Raw genomic sequence first — 17500 nt, 5'->3', positions numbered from 1 at the left:
TTTAGATATATACAAGAGTTGTTACATTCTTGTACTACTGTACTACGATCGAGAGAGTGTGTGTGTGTACTTACCTAATTAAGGTATGATCCCGCCTATGAATTGTCAGTCAACTGGTGTATATGATCCCGAGCCTATTGGGCTCTATCATATCAACATTTGAAACTGTGTCTGGAGTCAGCCTCCACCACATCACTTCCTAGTGCATTCCATTTGTTAATTATTAAAGATATTTTAAAAATATTTTTAATGTCTCTGTGGCTCATTTGGGTAATAAGTTCTCACTTATGTCTTCTTGAGTCTGTACTCACTTATTTGTGCCTGCAAGATCGAACTTTAGCTCATGGACCCCGCCTGTTTAGCTGCCGGTAGTCAAATGCAATGATCCCTGCTATATTTCTCTGACATGTCTACTTTTAAAATTATGAATAGAGTTTGCTTCTATAACCTGCTCTTTTAATACATATCATTTTCCCACTACTCTTGTGCTGAAAAAAACAACTTTCTAACATCTCTAACTCCTCTGTTTTTCAAGCAAATTGTAAACACACCTGCCCTCTTGTTCTATTGTATTCATTGTAAACACTTCCTATTTTTCCACTCTGTCATTTCCCCCTAAGTATTTTATGTCTGCATCATTTCTCCGATTCTCCCCTTTGTCTTTTTTAGCGTCGTCAGGTCTAGATCTTTCAGTCGTTCTTCGTGCCCCATCCCTCGCAATTCTGAGACGTGCCTCTTTGCAAACCTCTGAACCTTTTCATATTTTTTTTTTTAAGATGGGTGCTTCACGGTGGGGGCGAATTTATTCATTTAGGCCTTGAAGAATTAATTTAGGCGTTTTAAGAGAGATCTAAGTACCTTTACCTTCTTATTAATCATACCTTCCCTGGAAACACAAACCGAAACTGTCTCCATTTTCCGCTTGTTACAACTTGTAATAAAGTTGTTACATCTTGGCTTAACGTGTTTATGACGTATTAGAACGTTGTTACAACTTGCTATATTGGTTATTGTAACTGGTTAGGAGGTGTTAAAACTTGTTCGAACGTTGTACCAACGTCGTAGTTTCGGTGTGTGTTTGGCGGGTTCTGGTGAATGATGTTCTGACTTTTGCTAGTGTAGAGAATGCTACCGATATTATCCTATTTATAAGAACCTCCGGAGTCAGGTTTGGTGTTGTGTGTTCTCCCTGATCTTTTTCTCTAGTCGTTACAGGGAGATAGTTTCCCTTCACTGTGTACCGTCCATCTGGTCTCCTGTCACCTGCTACCATTACCAGCATCTTATATTTACTCGTGTTGAAATCTAGAATCTCAGACCAACTCAGCAGCTTGTCTAAGTCATCTTGGCGAATTTTACAATCATCTGTCACAACTCTTCTCATAAGTTCCGCGTCATCAGCAAGCCTCGACACATAGGACTCTACTCTTGTAGCTAGTAAGGAAGTAATTATCAGAATAAGGCGCCAAGCCGGGGAGACACTGTAGCACCACCAGTGTCGCTGGATACACACAAGGCGCTGAATATCACTGAAGATGCCTAGACAGGACCAGAAGCACATCAGGGGAGCTATATTGCAGCTATCACATTCACCAAGGATTCTCTCGAGGGACAAATGATTTCGAGGGACATTAGGACAGCAAGATTCGATACGATCGTCCTGAAAATCGGGACATACGTGAATGCAAACATATATGCACATGCACAAGAAGAACTGGTATACACATACCCACAACAACTGGTACACACACACACACACATGGATCAGTGCACACATACACTCATATGTACATGCATCAATACACACAAATGCACCGGCACACGTACATGGCTCAAAATGCTTTTTTGAGCATTTGGCTCAAAAGGACAATAAAACACGAGGCTCCACGCATCACATATCACAGCCTATGACATATATCAACTTTTTTACCAGACTCTCTAATATTTAACTTTGATTTGCATGTCAAAGCCCTCCACATGTGACGCACGAATATGACTCGCATGTTTACCTGTCTAGTTCAACGGTTGCTACTCTGTGATGGAGGTGGCTCCCACAACCCACTCTTATTTTGACTCTCACATCGTTGCCTCTTTTGGTTAATCTGCCCCTCTGATATTCTCCCGTGTGCTCTAGACCCTCTCCTTCAAACACTAAACCACACGACGTTGCTCAGTTTGTTAAGTCGTCTGTGTCACCCTTAATTGTCGTTCACTCGAGGCTCTGCAGCTTGTTAGGGTCCACAACTATTGAATGCTGATTTTAAGCACCAATGTCAAGATGATTTTTAGGTATTTCTGGGAGGTAGGAGGCAAGAAGTGTGGCTCCGGGTCCCTTGTATCCCGCCTCTCCTCCCTGCCTCACGCCAGCCTCCCCAGTCATGCAGGAATTAAATGTTTTTTTTTATGTAATATTGAAAGTCGTATGTATATTAATTCATTCCGAGATTCATGGTGATTAGTTTATAATTGACTCGTAACGACTATTCTTAAGATGACTGTAAGGGAGAGTGGTTAACAAGACTGTTGACTTACATGGTGGGCTGCTGGTGCTGCTACAGTCACGTAGAGGACTTCACCACTCCCCTAGAGAGTAGAACCACACGCAAACTGTCATCAATATTGATTTAATTATGTAACATCTTATAAACATACAGTAGGGGGGGGGGGGGGGGGAGCAACATTTAAATTTCGCGCTGGCGGGATCATTTCACTCCTCGAGGTTATATCCAGCGGTGATTGGCTGCGCCGCCCCCGGGGCAGCACGCCTCAGTCAGAGTAAACAACTGCACCTTGTATAACAGACCTCCCTAATGTTTGGGAGGTAACCTCCCAAGTGACTTTGGACTACTAGTAACTATTGGCAGTACATAGCGACCCTGCCAGTCACCCGCTACCTCCCTGAGCTACCTCCGGAGCCTAGGATAACTTCCACCTCTACCACAAAAGACTACAGACGCAAGGTGACCCTCTTAATCCTGTACATCTTGTAACCTCGCGGAGGAGCGCCGCCACTACCCGAGCTCCTCTACCATAGTTACTGATACCTAATTGCTAAATGGTGATTTGTTGAGCGAGTCGCTTTTATAGTGTCGCTTATCAAAGTTCCTGGAGTTAAAAATCTTAACTCCAAAGCCCAATACTTACTGGGAATATGGTTGGTGTTCGTGGCGAGTAAGAAGCAGAGTGTTTGTTGTTGTGTGAGCAACCCGTCCTCTTAAAAATAACGTCACTTTTGGCTGGTATGCGCACTATGGCCAAATTTGGACGTAATTTGAAATGAAATCGACTCACAAAAGTGACGTTCTGTTCCGTTTTCTATTTGAGCCGTCCGGCGTACGCGCAGAGGCTATAAGAGGACACTTTAAATTATCGTTTTTCATAACGTTTTGAAACTTTATGAGAATTTCCTGCCCACCTAACCTATCAGAGGACCCTTAACTTACTATTCTTGAAAAAAAAAAAATCCAAAATTTATTTTAATTTTGTTTAATTTTCAAATTACGTCCAAATTCGGCCATACGGGCAAACGGCCAAAAGCGACGTTCTTTTTAAGAGGACAGGTTAGTGGCTCAAACATGTAAACATTGACTTGGTAACTTGTATTGTGGTGTTGTTCAGGGCCTCGTCACGTCGTTGTGATTGGCTGTCAAGTTAACGTAACTTCTGGCTTCTCTACACTGAGTTATGGCCACTAATTGTCCCGTGTGCACGACGGTAACGCTGGCGCTTATTTTAGGGGACATTTGGTGATTTTGGGAGTGAGATAGAGGACCTGTACGTCTGACCTGGACAGTTCTCATGGCGAGGTCACTACACATTAGTCTTTTCCAGTGTCATAAAGGCGAGCCCCTAGAGCAGGAGTCGCGCACACACACACACAGCCCCGCTCCTGTGCCACGTAAGTCCTCTACGGGCTCACCATATCCCGTGCTACTTGGAACTTTAGTTTAGAGTAGCTGAATCTAAAACAACAATAACAACAAGAGAGTTACACCTCGCCTAAGGTGAGCTGTGGGAGGGAGGGAGGGAGGGAGGTCCTCCTGCTCGGTGGGACGCAGCAGGCTTAGTTGATCACTTCCTGATTATTTATTAATTAATCCTTTATATGGAATTATGTAAAGTCTATTGGTCAGCAGACATAAGCCTTCCCTATAATCTCGCTGCAGTGTAATAGGCGAGTATTGTTCCTTGATTCTAATTGTTCGTATTGTTTAACAATTCGGTTTTGAGAAGTATCTGAATAGCCTCGCTTTTGTCATTGTGAGTTGTAATTACTGAGACTGTTTGATCAGTGTGAGGCGTGATCGTTAGCCGCACACTAACAACCTGGTTTTAATAATATTATAGTTTCTCAGTTTAAAGTTTGGGATATTCGTCAACATTTGGTGTATTATCTTCACGTAAAACATTTATTGTGAAGTGAACAAGATGAAGCGAGACGCTGGCCATGGCCAGGGAGGTGGCCAGGGGCAGTGTTGACGTCCCTGGCTTATAGGGCCACCTGCCCATGGCCAGGGAGGTGGCGAGGGGCAGTGTTGACGTCCCCGGCTTATAGGGCCACCTGGCCATGGTCAGGGAGGTGGCCAGGGGCAGTGTTGACGTCCCCGGCTTATAGGGCCACCTGGCCATGGTCAGGGAGGTGGCCAGGGGCAGTGTTGACGTCCCTGGCTTATAGGGCCACCTGGCCATGGTCAGGGTGGTGGCCAGGGGCAGTGTTGACGTCCCTGGCTTATAGGGCCACCTGACCATGGTCAGGGTGGTGGCCAGGGGCAGTGTTGACGTCCCTGGCTTATAGGGCCACCTGGCCATGGCCAGGGAGGTGGCCAGGGGCAGTGTTGACGTCCCTGGCTTATAGGGCCACCTGGCCATGGTCAAGGAGGTGGCCAGGGGCAGTGTTGACGTCCCCGGCTTATAGGGCCACCTGGCCATGGTCAGGGAGGTGGCCAGGGGCAGTGTTGACGTCCCTGGCTTATAGGGCCACCTGGCCATGGCCAGGGAGGTGGCGAGGGGCAGTGTTGACGTCCCCGGCTTATAGGGCCACCTGGTCATCCTAGTTAATGGTATTTAAATAATAAAAATAGGATAAATGTCTCCACCGCCGTCTTAAAGTGAAAGATTAAATAGTCTTACAATGAGTGATTTTTATTTTTGCAGTGATATTCTTGCCCGGTGATTAACTGTTCTTGAGTGGGTGATTAATGACACGGTCTTAGGGAGAGGAATTAACGATACCGCCTTAAGGGTGAGGGATTAACGATACTGTCTTAAGGGTGAGGGATTAACGATACAGTCTTAAGGGTGAGGGATTAACGATACTGTCTTAAGGGTGAGGGATTAACGATGCCGCGTTAAGGGTGAGGGATTAACGATGCCGCGTTAAGGGTGAGGGATTAACGATTCCGCTTAAAGGATGAGGGATTAACGATGCCGTCTTAAGGGTGTGGGATTAACGGTACCGTCTTAAAGGTGAAGGATTAACGAGACAGTCTTAAGGGAGAGGGATTAACGAGACAGTCTTAAGGGTGAGGGATTAACGACGCCGTCTTAAGGGTGAGTGATTAACGACATCGTCTTAAGGGTGTGGGATTAACGACACCGTCTTAAAGGTGAGGGATTAACGATACTGTCTTAAGGGTGAGGGATTAACGCTACCGCCTTAAGGGTGAGGGATTAACGATACTGTCTTAAGGGTGAGGGATTAACGATACCGCCTTAAGGGTGAGGGATTAATGACAGTCTTAAGGGTGAGGGATTAACGACACCGTCTTAAGGGTGAGGGATTAACGATACCGCCTTAAGGGTGAGGGATTAATGACAGTCTTAAGGGTGAGGGATTAACGATACTGTCTTAAGGGTGAGGGATTAACGATACTGTCTTAAGGGTGACGGATTAACGATACTGTCTTAAGGGTGAGGGATTAACGATACCGCCTTAAGGGTGAGGGATTAATGACCGCCTTAAGGGTGAGGGATTAACGATACCGCCTTAAGGGTGAGGGATTAATGACAGTCTTAAGGGTGAGGGATTAACGATACTGTCTTAAGGGTGAGGGATTAACGATACTGTCTTAAGGGTGAGGGATTAACGATACTGTCTTAAGGGTGAGGGATTAACGATACCGCCTTAAGGGTGAGGGATTAACGATACCGTTTTAAGGGTGAGGGATTAAATATACTGTTTTAAGGGTGAGGGATTAACGACACCGTCTTAAGGGTGAGGGATTAACGACACCGTCTTAAGGGTGAGGGATTAACGATACCGTCTTAAGGGTGAGGGATTTACGACACCGTCTTAAGGGTGAGAGATTAACGACACCGTCTTAAGGGTGAGGGATTAACGATACTGTTTTAAGGGTGAGGGATTAAAGATACTGCTTTAAGGGTGAGGGATTAACGACACCGTCTTAAGGGTGAGGGATTAACGACACCGTCTTAAGGGTGAGTGATTAACGACACCGTCTTAAGGGTGAGGGATTAACGACACCGTCTTAAGGGTGAGGGATTAACGACACCGTCTTAAGGGTGAGGGATTAACGATACTGTTTTAAGGGTGAGGGATTAAAGATACTGCTTTAAGGGTGAGGGATTAACGACACCGTCTTAAGGGTGAGGGATTAACGACACCGTCTTAAGGGTGAGTGATTAACGACACCGTCTTAAGGGTGAGGGATTAACGACACCGTCTTAAGGGTGAGGGATTAACGACACCGTCTTAAGGGTGAGGGATTAACGACACCGTCTTAAGGGTGAGGGATTAACGACACCGTCTTAAGGGTGAGGGATTAACGAGACTGTGTTGGTCAGCATTTTACCATAGTAAGAGAGATGGTTGCTATTATTCACTATAACCTGAATCATTCATTACTCCTACGATTGATCACTTCAGAAGCTGTGATCATTACTCACCATGAACACAAGATGACTACTATCATCACTCACCGCCACCCCCAGGGCTGGTGTACCCTGGTGTACCGTGGTATACCTACCGGGGCTGGTGTACCCTGGTGTACCGTGGTATACCTACCGGGGCTGGTGTACCGTGGTATACCTACCGGGGCTGGTGTACCGTGGTATACCTACCGGGGCTGGTGTACCCTGGTGTACCGTGGTATACCTACCGGGGCTGGTGTACCGTGGTATACCTACCGGGGCTGGTGTACCCTGGTGTACCGTGGTATACCTACCGGGGCTGGTGTACCGTGGTATACCTACCGGGGCTGGTGTACCCTGGTGTACCGTGGTATACCTACCGGGGCTGGTGTACCGTGGTATACCTACTGGGGCTGGTGTACCGTGGTATACCTACCGGGGCTGGTGTACCGTGGTATACCTACCGGGGCTGGTGTACCCTGGTGTACCGTGGTGTACCTACCGGGGCTGGTGTACCGTGGTATACCTACCGGGGCTGGTGTACCGTGGTATACCTACCGGGGCTGGTGTACCCTGGTGTACCGTGGTGTACCTACCGGGGCTGGTGTACCGTGGTATACCTACCGGGGCTGGTGTACCGTGGTATACCTACCGGGGCTGGTGTACCCTGGTGTACCGTGGTATACCTACCGGGGCTGGTGTACCCTGGTGTACCTACCGGGGCTGGTGTACTGTGGTATACCTACCGGGGCTGGTGTACCGTGGTATACCTACCGGGGCTGGTGTACCGTGGTATACCTTCCGGGGCTGGTGTACCGTGGTATACCTACCGGGGCTGGTGTACCCTGGTGTACCTACCGGGGCTGGTGTACTGTGGTGTACCAACCGCGGCTGGTGTACCGTGGTGTACCTACCGGGGCTGGTGTACTGTGGTGTACACCAGCGGCTGGTGGTGTACACCGCGGCTGGTGTACCCTGGTGTACCTACCGGGGCTGGTGTACCCTGGTGTACCTACCGGGCTGGTGTATCGTGGTGTACCTACCGGGGCTGTTGTACCCTGGTGTACCGTGGTGTACCTACCGTGGCTGGTGTACCCTTGTGTACCGCTGTATACCTACCCTGGCTGGTGTACCCTGGTATACCGAGGTGTACCTACCGGGGCTGGTGTACCCTGGTGTACCGGGGTGTACTTACCGGGGATGGTGTACCCTGGTGTACCGGGGTGTACCTACCGGGGGCTGGTGTACCCTGGTGTACCGGAGTATACCTACCGGTGCTGGTGTACCCTGGTGTACCGTGGTATACCTACCGGGGCTGGTGTACGGAGGTATACATACCGGGGCTGGTGTACCCTGGTGTACCGTGGTGTACCTACCGTGGCTGGTGTACCCTGGTGTACCGTGGTATACCTACCGGGGCTGGTGTACCGTGGTATACCTACCGGGGCTGGTGTACCGTGGTATACCTACCGGGGCAGGTGTACCGTGGTATACCTACCGGGGCTGGTGTACCGGGGTATACCTACCGGGGCTGGTGTACCAGGGTATACCTACCGGGGCTGGTGTACCGGGGTATACCTACCGGGACTGGTGTACCGGGGTGTACCTACCGGGGCTGGTGCACCGGGGTGTACCTACCGGGGCTGGTGTACCGTGGTATACCTACCGGGGCTGGTGTACCGTGGTATACCTACCGGGGCAGGTGTACCGTGGTATACCTACCGGGGCTGGTGTACCGGGGTATACCTACCGGAGCTGGTGTACCAGGGTTTACCTACCGGGGCTGGTGTACCGGGGTATACCTACCGGGACTGGTGTACCGGGGTATACCTACCGGGGCTGGTGTACCGTGGTATACCTACCGGGGGCTGGTGTACCGGGGTATACCTACCGGGGTTGGCTACCGGGGTATACCTACCGGGGACTGGTGTACCGGGGTATACCTACCGGGGTTGGCTACCGGGGTATACCTACCGGGGCAGGTGTACCGTGGTATACCTACCGGGGCTGGTGTACCGGGGTATACCTACCGGGGCTGGTGTACCAGGGTATACCTACCGGGGCTGGTGTACCGGGGTATACCTACCGGGACTGGTGTACCGGGGTGTACCTACCGGGGCTGGTGCACCGGGGTGTACCTACCGGGGCTGGTGTACCGTGGTATACCTACCGGGGCTGGTGTACCGTGGTATACCTACCGGGGGCTGGTGTACCGGGGTATACCTACCGGGGTTGGCTACCGGGGTATACCTACCGGGGACTGGTGTCTAGGGGCCGCTCACTATGCAAATGCGACAACAGAGAGGAATTACTTGCCACTGAACTGCTTTCAGTAAATCTTGCCGAGCAAATATGCTGCTTTTTTTTCTCTCTCTCTCTCTCCTTTCTTACTTGTTTGTCTCGTGTGTTTTGTGTGTTCCGTGTGTTTTGTGTTTGTCCCGTGTGTTTTGTGTTTGTCCCGTGTGTTTTGTGTTTGTTCCGTGTGTTTTGTGTGTGTCCCGTGTGTTTTTTGTTTGTCACGTGTGTTTTGTGTTTGTCCCGTGTGTTTTGTGTTTGTCCCGTGTGTTTTGTGTTTGTCCCGTGTGTTTTGTGTTTGTTCCGTGTGTTTTGTGTTTGTCCCGTGTGTTTTGTGTTTGTCTCGTGTGTTTTGTGTTTGTCACGTGTGTTTTGTGTGTGTCCCGTGTGTTTTGTGTTTGTCCCGTGTGTTTTGTGTTTGTCACGTGTGTTTTGTGTTTGTCCCGTGTGTTTTGTGTTTGTCACGTGTGTTTTGTGTTTGTCCCGTGTGTTTTGTGTTTGTCACGTGTGTTTTGTGTTTGTCCCGTGTGTTTTGTGTTTGTCTCGTGTGTTTTGTGTTTGTCCCGTGTGTTTTGTGTTTGTCTCGTGTGTTTTGTGTTTGTCTCGTGTGTTTTGTGTTTGTCCCGTGTGTTTTGTGTTTGTCACGTGTGTTTTGTGTTTGTCCCGTGTGTTTTGTGTTTGTTCCGTGTGTTTTGTGTGTGTCCCGTGTGTTTTTTGTTTGTCACGTGTGTTTTGTGTTTGTCCCGTGTGTTTTGTGTTTGTCTCGTGTGTTTTGTGTTTGTCTCGTGTGTTTTGTGTGTGTTCCGTGTGTTTTGTGTTTGTCACGTGTGTTTTGTGTTTGTCCCGTGTGTTTTGTGTTTGTCCCGTGTGTTTTGTGTTTGTCACGTGTGTTTTGTGTTTGTCACGTGTGTTTTGTGTTTGTCCCGTGTGTTTTGTGTTTGTCCCGTGTGTTTTGAGTGCCTTTTCCTGTCTGTCGTGATAGACTTGAAAGTTCTAGAGTGGATTTTCAGTGGATTTCAGTGCTGGGTTGTGTCGGAGAGTGGTGTTGGTGCTTCACTATTGTGGGCGCTGTGTGGTGTTGGTGCTTCACTATTGTGGGTGTTGTGTGGTGTTGGTGCTTCACTATTGTGGGTGTTGTGTGGTGTTGGTGCTTCACTATTGTGGGCGCTGTGTGGTGTTGGTGCTTCACTATTGTGGGCGCTGTGTGGTGTTGGTGCTTCACTATTGTGGGCGCTGTGTGGTGTTGGTGCTTCACTATTGTGGGTGTTGTGTGGTGTTGGTGCTTCACTATTGTGGGTGTTGTGTGGTGTTGGTGCTTCACTATTGTGGGTGTTGTGTGGTGTTGGTGCTTCACTATTGTGGGCGCTGTGTGGTGTTGGTGCTTCACTATTGTGGGCGCTGTGTGGTGTTGGTGCTTCACTATTGTGGGCGCTGTGTGGTGTTGGTGCTTCACTATTGTGGGCGCTGTGTGGTGTTGGTGCTTCACTATTGTGGGCGCTGTGTGGTGTTGGTGCTTCACTATTGTGGGCGCTGTGTGGTGTTGGTGCTTCACTATTGTGGGCGCTGTGTGGTGTTGGTGCTTCACTATTGTGGGCGCTGTGTGGTGTTGGTGCTTCACTATTGTGGGCGCTGTGTGGTGTTGGTGCTTCACTATTGTGGGCGCTGTGTGGTGTTGGTGCTTCACTATTGTGGGTGTTGTGTGGTGTTGGTGCTTCACTATTGTGGGCGCTGTGTGGTGTTGGTGCTTCACTATTGTGGGCGCTGTGTGGTGTTGGTGCTTCACTATTGTGGGCGCTGTGTGGTGTTGGTGCTTCACTATTGTGGGCGCTGTGTGGTGTTGGTGCTTCACTATTGTGGGCGCTGTGTGGTGTTGGTGCTTCACTATTGTGGGCGCTGTGTGGTGTTGGTGCTTCACTATTGTGGGCGCTGTGTGGTGTTGGTGCTTCACTATTGTGGGTGTTGTGTGGTGTTGGTGCTTCACTATTGTGGGCGCTGTGTGGTGTTGGTGCTTCACTATTGTGGGCGCTGTGTGGTGTTGGTGCTTCACTATTGTGGGCGCTGTGTGGTGTTGGTGCTTCACTATTGTGGGCGCTGTGTGGTGTTGGTGCTTCACTATTGTGGGCGCTGTGTGGTGTTGGTGCTTCACTATTGTGGGCGCTGTGTGGTGTTGGTGCTTCACTATTGTGGGCGCTGTGTGGTGTTGGTGCTTCACTATTGTGGGCGCTGTGTGGTGTTGGTGCTTCACTATTGTGGGCGCTGTGTGGTGTTGGTGCTTCACTATTGTGGGTGCTGTGTGGTGTTGGTGCTTCACTATTGTGGGCGCTGTGTGGTGTTGGTGCTTCACTATTGTGGGCGCTGTGTGGTGTTGGTGCTTCACTATTGTGGGCGCTGTGTGGTGTTGGTGCTTCACTATTGTGGGCGCTGTGTGGTGTTGGTGCTTCACTATTGTGGGCGCTGTGTGGTGTTGGTGCTTCACTATTGTGGGTGTTGTGTGGTGTTGGTGCTTCACTATTGTGGGCGCTGTGTGGTGTTGGTGCTTCACTATTGTGGGCGCTGTGTGGTGTTGGTGCTTCACTATTGTGGGCGCTGTGTGGTGTTGGTGCTTCACTATTGTGGGCGCTGTGTGGTGTTGGTGCTTCACTATTGTGGGCGCTGTGTGGTGTTGGTGCTTCACTATTGTGGGCGCTGTGTGGTGTTGGTGCTTCACTATTGTGGGCGCTGTGTGGTGTTGGTGCTTCACTATTGTGGGCGCTTGTGTGGTGTTGGTGCTTCACTATTGTGGGCGCTGTGTGGTGTTGGTGCTTCACTATTGTGGGCGCTGTGTGGTGTTGGTGCTTCACTATTGTGGGCGCTGTGTGGTGTTGGTGCTTCACTATTGTGGGCGCTGTGTGGTGTTGGTGCTTCACTATTGTGGGCGCTGTGTGGTGTTGGTGCTTCACTATTGTGGGCGCTGTGTGGTGTTGGTGCTTCACTATTGTGGGCGCTGTGTGGTGTTGGTGCTTCACTATTGTGGGCGCTGTGTGGTGTTGGTGCTTCACTATTGTGGGCGCTGTGTGGTGTTGGTGCTTCACTATTGTGGGCGCTGTGTGGTGTTGGTGCTTCACTATTGTGGGCGCTGTGTGGTGTTGGTGCTTCACTATTGTGGGCGCTGTGTGGTGTTGGTGCTTCACTATTGTGGGCGCTGTGTGGTGTTGGTGCTTCACTATTGTGGGCGCTGTGTGGTGTTGGTGCTTCACTATTGTGGGCGCTGTGTGGTGTTGGTGCTTCACTATTGTGGGCGCTGTGTGGTGTTGGTGCTTCACTATTGTGGGCGCTGTGTGGTGTTGGTGCTTCACTATTGTGGGCGCTGTGTGGTGTTGGTGCTTCACTATTGTGGGCGCTGTGTGGTGTTGGTGCTTCACTATTGTGGGCGCTGTGTGGTGTTGGTGCTTCACTATTGTGGGCGCTGTGTGGTGTTGGTGCTTCACTATTGTGGGCGCTGTGTGGTGTTGGTGCTTCACTATTGTGGGCGCTGTGTGGTGTTGGTGCTTCACTATTGTGGGCGCTGTGTGGTGTTGGTGCTTCACTATTGTGGGCGCTGTGTGGTGTTGGTGCTTCACTATTGTGGGCGCTGTGTGGTGTTGGTGCTTCACTATTGTGGGCGCTGTGTGGTGTTGGTGCTTCACTATTGTGGGCGCTGTGTGGTGTTGGTGCTTCACTATTGTGGGCGCTGTGTGGTGTTGGTGCTTCACTATTGTGGGCGCTGTGTGGTGTTGGTGCTTCACTATTGTGGGCGCTGTGTGGTGTTGGTGCTTCACTATTGTGGGCGCTGTGTGGTGTTGGTGCTTCACTATTGTGGGCGCTGTGTGGTGTTGGTGCTTCACTATTGTGGGCGCTGTGTGGTGTTGGTGCTTCACTATTGTGGGCGCTGTGTGGTGTTGGTGCTTCACTATTGTGGGCGCTGTGTGGTGTTGGTGCTTCACTATTGTGGGCGCTGTGTGGTGTTGGTGCTTCACTATTGTGGGCGCTGTGTGGTGTTGGTGCTTCACTATTGTGGGCGCTGTGTGGTGTTGGTGCTTCACTATTGTGGGCGCTGTGTGGTGTTGGTGCTTCACTATTGTGGGCGCTGTGTGGTGTTGGTGCTTCACTATTGTGGGCGCTGTGTGGTGTTGGTGCTTCACTATTGTGGGCGCTGTGTGGTGTTGGTGCTTCACCAACACCACCTGGTGCTAGACTCACCACTCCCCACCTGGTGCTAGACTCACCCCCCCCCCACCTGGTGCTAGACTCACCCCCCCCACCTGGTGCTAGACTCACCCCCCCCACCTGGTGCTAGACTCACCCCCCCACCTGGTGCTAGACTCACCCCCCCACCTGGTGCTAGACTCACCCCCCACCTGGTGCTAGACTCACCCCCCCTGGTGCTAGACTCACCCCCCCCCTGGTGCTAGACTCACCCCCCCACCTGGTGCTAGACTCACCCCCCCCACCTGGTGCTAGACTCACCCCCCCACCTGGTGCTAGACTCACCCCCCCCTGGTGCTAGACTCACCACTCCCCACCTGGTGCTAGACTCACCCCCCCACCTGGTGCTAGACTCACCCCCCCACCTGGTGCTAGACTCACCCCCCCTGGTGCTAGACTCACCCCCCCCTGGTGCTAGACTCACCCCCCCCACCTGGTGCTAGACTCACCCCCCCCACCTGGTGCTAGACTCACCCCCCCCACCTGGTGCTAGACTCACCCCCCCCACCTGGTGCTAGACTCACCCCCCCCACCTGGTGCTAGACTCACCCCCCCACCTGGTGCTAGACTCACCCCCCCACCTGGTGCTAGACTCACCCCCCCCCACCTGGTGCTAGACTCACCCCCCCACCTGGTGCTAGACTCACCCCCCACCACCTGGTGCTAGACTCACCCCCCACCACCTGGTGCTAGACTCACCCCCCCCACCTGGTGCTAGACTCACCACTCCCCACCTGGTGCTAGACTCACCACTCCCCACCTGGTGCTAGACTCACCCCCCACCTGGTGCTAGACTCACCCCCCCCACCTGGTGCTAGACTCACCCCCCCACCACCTGGTGCTAGACTCACCCCCCCACCTGGTGCTAGACTCACCACTCCCCACCTGGTGCTAGACTCACCCCCCACCTGATGCTAGACTCACCACTCCCCACCTGGTGCTAGACTCACCACTCCCCACCTGGTGCTAGACTCACCACTCCCCACCTGGTGCTAGACTCACCACTCCCCACCTGGTGCTAGACTCACCACTCCCCACCTGGTGCTAGACTCACCCCTCCCCACCTGGTGCTAGACTCACCCCTCCCCACCTGGTGCTAGACTCACCCCCCCACCTGGTGCTAGACTCACCCCCCCCACCTGGTGCTAGACTCACCCCCCCACCACCTGGTGCTAGACTCACCCCCCCACCTGGTGATAGACTCACCCCCCACCACCTGGTGCTAGACTCACCCCCCACCTGGTGCTAGACTCACCCCCCACCACCTGGTGCTAGACTCACCCCCCCCACCTGGTGCTAGACTCACCCCCACCTGGTGCTAGACTCACCCCACCCCACCTGGTGCTAGACTCACCCCCACACCTGGTGCTAGACTCACCCCTCCCCACCTGGTGCTAGACTCACCCCCCACCTGGTGCTAGACTCACCCCCCACCACCTGGTGCTAGACTCACCCCTCCAGCTGGTGCTAGACTCAACCCCCCACCTGGTGCTAGACTCAACCCCCCCAGCTGGTGCTAGACTCACCCCCCCCCACCTGGTGCTAGACTCACCCCCCCCACCTGGTGCTAGACTCACCCCTCCCCACCTGGTGCTAGACTCACCCCCTCCACCTGGTGCTAGACTCACCCCCCCCACCTGGTGCTAGACTCACCCCCTCCACCTAGTGCTAGACTCACCCCCCCCACCTGGTGCTAGACTCACCCCCCCACCTGGTGCTAGACTCACCCCCCCCCACCTGGTGCTAGACTCACCCCTCCCCACCTGGTGCTAGACTCACCCCCTCCACCTGGTGCTAGACTCACCCCCTCCACCTAGTGCTAGACTCACCCCCCCCACCTGGTGCTAGACTCACCCCCCCCACCTGGTGCTAGACTCACCCCCCCACCTGGTGCTAGACTCACCCCCCACCACCTGGTGCTAGACTCACCCTCCCCCACCTGGTGCTAGACTCACCTCCCCCCCCCCACCTGCTTGAAGACGACAGCAAAAGGCTTGAAGCCCAACAGGCTCTCACAGCTCTGCCAACGTGGTAACGGAGCTTCAGGATAACACACAGCAGTTTTACCACCACCTTCCTCCTCTCATTTGCATATAGAGCAGGCAGGCAGAGCCGGCCGAGTCGGAGGAGCGATCCATGTTGATGTATTGTTTCCCACTACCGGCAACTGCTCCTTTTTATACTGGATATTATCATGTATATAATCATTATATCGCTGAGGACATTTACAGTGGTTCAGGTGGTGGCTTGAGTGTGTGTGTGTGTTGGAGGGTGGTGGCTTGTATGTGTTGGAGGGTGGTGGCTTGTGTGTGTGTGTTGGAGGGTGGTGGCTTGTATGTGTTGGAGGGTGGTGGCTTGTGTGTGTGTGTTGGAGGGTGGTGGCTTGTATGTGTTGGAGGGTGGTGGCTTGTGTGTGTTGGAGGGTGGTGGCTTGTATGTGTTGGAGGGTGGTGGCTTGTATGTGTTGGAGGGTTGTGGCTTGTGTGTGTGTGTTGGAGGGTGGTGGCTTGTGTGTGTGTGTTGGAGGGTGGTGGCTTGTGTGTGTGTGTGTTGGAGGGTGGTGGCTTGAGTGTGTGTGTTGGAGGGTGGTGTCTTGTATGTGTTGGAGGGTGGTGGCTTGAGTGTGTGCGTTGGAGGGTGGTGGCTTGAGTGTGTGTGTTGGAGGGTGGTGGCTTGTGTGTGTGTGTTGGAGGGTGGTGGCTTGTATGTGTTGGAGGGTGGTGGCTTGTATGTGTTGGAGGGTGGTGGCTTGAGTGTGTGTGTTGGAGGGTGGTGGCTTGAGTGTGTGTGTTGGAGGGTGGTGGCTTGAGTGTGTGTGTTGGAGGGTGGTGGCTTGTGTGTGTGTGTGTGTTGGAGGGTGGTGGCTTGTGTGTGTGTGTGTGTTGGAGGGTGGTGGCTTGTATGTGTTGGAGGGTGGTGGCTTGTGTGTGTGTGTTGGAGGTTGGTGGCTTGAGTGTGTGTGTTGGAGGGTGGTGGCTTGAGTGTGTGTGTTGGAGGGTGGTGGCTTGTGTGTGTGTGTTGGAGGGTGGTGGCTTGTGTGTGTGTGTGTTGGAGGGTGGTGGCTTGTGTGTGTGTCATGGAGGGTGGTGGCTTGTGTGTGTGTCATGGAGAGTGGTGGCTTGTGAGTGTGTGTTGGAGGGTGGTGGCTTGTGTGTGTGTGTTGGAGGGTGGTGGCTTTGTGTGTGTGTGTTGGAGGGTGGTGGCTTGTGTGTGTTGGAGGGTGGTGGCTTGTGTATGTTGGAGGGTGGTGGCTTGTGTGTGTGTGTGTTGGAGGGTGGTGGCTTGTGAGTGTTGGAGGGTGGTGGCTTGTGTGTGTTGGAGGGTGGTGGCTTGTGTGTGTTGGAGGGTGGTGGCTTGTGTGTGTTGGAGGGTGGTGGCTTGTGTGTGTGCTGGAGGGTGGTGCCTTGTGAGAGTGGTGGAGGGTGGTGGCTTGTGAGTGTGGTGGAGGGTGGTGGCTTGTGAGTGTGGTGGAGGGTGGTGGCTTGTGAGTGTGGTGGAGGGTGGTGGCTTGTGAGTGTGGTGGAGGGTGGTGGCTTGTGAGTGTGGTGGAGGGTGGTGGCTTGTGTGTGTGAGTGTGGTGGAGGGTGGTGGCTTGTGTGTGTGAGTGTGGTGGAGGGTGGTGGCTTGTGTGTGTGAGTGTGGTGGAGGGTGGTGGTGGCTTGTGTGAGTGTGGTGGAGGGTGGTGGTGGCTTGTGTGAGTGTGGTGGAGGGTGGTGGTGGCTTGTGTGAGTGTGGTGGAGGGTGGTGGTGGCTTGTGTGTGTGTGGTGGAGGGTGGTGGCTTGTGTGTGTGAGTGTGGTGGAGGGTGGTGGCTTGTGTGAGTGTGGTGGAGGGTGGTGGCTTGTGTGTGTGTGGTGGAGGGTGGTGGCTTGTGTGTGTGTGGTGGAGGGTGGTGGCTTGTGTGTGTGAGTGTGGTGGAGGGTGGTGGCTTGTGTGAGTGTGGTGGAGGGTGGTGGCTTGTGAGTGTGGTGGAGGGTGGTGGCTTGTGAGTGTGGTGGAGGGTGGTGGCTTGTGTGAGTGTGGTGGAGGGTGGTGGCTTGTGTGAGTGTGGTGGAGGCCCAGGAGAACAAACAACTCCCTGGGAACTTCACCTCTGGCGTTGCTGTATTAAA

The sequence above is a fragment of the Procambarus clarkii genome, chromosome 11 (genome assembly GCF_040958095.1).
Source record: "Procambarus clarkii isolate CNS0578487 chromosome 11, FALCON_Pclarkii_2.0, whole genome shotgun sequence".
Taxonomy (NCBI): domain Eukaryota; kingdom Metazoa; phylum Arthropoda; class Malacostraca; order Decapoda; family Cambaridae; genus Procambarus; species Procambarus clarkii.
The sequence above is the reverse complement of the archived record's forward strand: the minus strand, read 5'-3'. Positions refer to the sequence as shown.